This window comes from Vicugna pacos, unplaced genomic scaffold, assembly GCF_048564905.1.
Source record: "Vicugna pacos unplaced genomic scaffold, VicPac4 scaffold_20, whole genome shotgun sequence".
NCBI classification, from domain to species: Eukaryota; Metazoa; Chordata; class Mammalia; order Artiodactyla; family Camelidae; genus Vicugna; species Vicugna pacos.
Window position 1 is genome coordinate 83,349,568 of NW_027328741.1, and position 2,204 is coordinate 83,351,771.

The 2,204-nt window shown below is 33.9% G+C and overlaps 1 long non-coding RNA gene across 1 annotated transcript; it reads left to right on the forward strand.

Annotated features, from left to right (window-relative positions):
* The first annotated feature begins 502 nt into the window (after positions 1–502).
* On the forward strand, positions 503–1,525 carry LOC140693974 (uncharacterized). Its single transcript, XR_012069697.1, has 3 exons — positions 503–773; positions 917–998; positions 1,251–1,525. It is a non-coding gene; the product is annotated as an uncharacterized lncRNA (long non-coding RNA).
* The last annotated feature ends 679 nt before the right edge of the window (positions 1,526–2,204 follow it).

A 2,204-nucleotide genomic window follows, 5' to 3' on the forward strand; every position in this document is an offset into this window, starting at 1 on the left:
TAAAATTTGCAGATCACAGTATAAAAATAAGCATCCTATATGTTTCATTTTAATTGGATGAATGAGAATTAAACACTGGCTGAATGTTACTTTTGAGTTGCTAGGAGACCAGTCGTTTTGTGATGTCACAACTACTCAACTTGACAACCATTGTGATGGCCTAGCTGTTTATCTCTGCAGGCCTGTCAAAGCAGCATTTGAAGCTACAGTGCTCAAAATCATGTAGATTAGAAAGTTAGCTGTAGAAAAAGTTATTTGAGATGGTACATGTTTCTTCAGAAATTCAAGATGTGTCTCCTAATGATAGACCAACAGGTTCAGGAATGTCTAGTACATCTCTATTGTATGATCAAATATTCTCTGGGGACTTAGAATTGAGGTCTTTGATTAAAGAAAATGTTTTTCAGACTTTCTCTGTAGAATCCTGGATAAAAAGACCATGTTGCACACATTGTGTCTCTGAACCAGATAAAGATAATTATTTTCATTCTCTGACATTTCCAAGAAAACTCTGGAAAATGGCTGGGAGTGATCAATTTAAATCCATGTGGTGGGATGAGAATGGAACTTCCATAGTGATTGATGAAGATGTCTTTAACAAGGAGGTTTTGGAAAGAAAGACCCCTTTCAGAATATTTGAAACTGGAAGTATGAAAAGTTTAGTTAGACATCTTTACCTTTATGGATTTAGTAAAGTGTGGCAGAATTTTCAAAGATCTGCTTGTCTAGCTGACTTTCTGGGAGAAGAAAAAGAAATCTATTTTTTAAGCAAGGTATTCAGAAATTTTAGTTACGACTTGGTAACTTATATATATTAAATTTTATTTTCTACATCAATCTATGGTAATATAAATATAAAGCAAGATTTTGAATATTGTATAAAACTACTAATGCTAAAATCCTTTATTTTCTCTAGAAATGAAGACAGTGCCTTCTGTAGTCAAGATCATGAGAATCTTTGCTAGCAACTATGAATCTTACCAGAAATCTAAAGAAAGGTATTAAAGCTGCTTTTAAAAAGTGGCATTCACCATCACTGCAAATGCTAAATTTTTAATTTGATGACTATACTATTTAAATGTGTATTTTCCAAAAAAGGAACTTCAAAATATAGTCAGCAATGTTCATATTTTGATGATATTATCTTTGCATAGTAAACGTGAAATCTGAGGTTTTATAGATTAGGCTTATTGTATTCTTGCATTTTGATTTAAAATATTACAAAAATCTTTCCCCTTTGGTTGTAGCAGCAGTTCTATCAGAATCCAAATTTTAAATGAGGCTCTCCCCAGCTTTTAGTGAGAATAAAAAGAGTTGGGACTAAACATGCCTCTCTGATATCTTCATTGGCTGAAGATTTCAAGAAGAAGCACTTTAAAGCTGTGTGTAATGTGGATAATCATAATTCTGGTTTTGTGGCTGACACTAGTGGAGAAAGTGCATTTTTACCTTCTGCAAATTTAAACATGCCTCTAATAAGAAAGCCCTCTACTAGCCACATAATTGGTGATACAAATACCCTGATCAGAGGTAATTTTTCTCCTCCATCATCAATGTCACTTTGACCACCAGAAAAAATTCCAGTGGATCAACGTGCTGTTTTAAATCAGTTGACCACTGTCCACGGGCACTCTCAAAGCAGCTGAAGCAAATCGCCGTGTTGTGAACTTCATTACAACTAAAACTTCTACTTCTCAGTACAGCACCTGTCTCGCATACAGAGCAATTATTTTGGACTGATGGTGGAGACTTCTACTTTTCCAAAAAGATATCACAACATATCTTCCAATGAAGGTCGTTTATCTAAACTTCAACCAAGGATCAACCCACGGTTTTCAGTGCCAGTGATAGCTGATTCATCAGCTAACACTGTTTGAAGGCCAACTCATCAGCCATGTTCAGTTAATGAAAGTCATCCTAATTACAACTGATCTACCAGAGGACTACCAGATTATGCAGGATAACAAAGATTAAAATTGATGTTGGCAAATGTTGACAAATACCAGCAATTTTCTTATTTGAACAATAAACATAGATGTGTACCTGTATTTTCCTTATTTTTTTAAATAGAGTTGAGTTAAATGGGAGACTATGTTACCATTTATAGAAAAAAAGAGATATTTGATTGATATGATCATTTGATGGAAAAATATGGGAGTGAATTTAAGTAATATCTTTTAAGGGAGAAGAGAAAATGGAAGAGT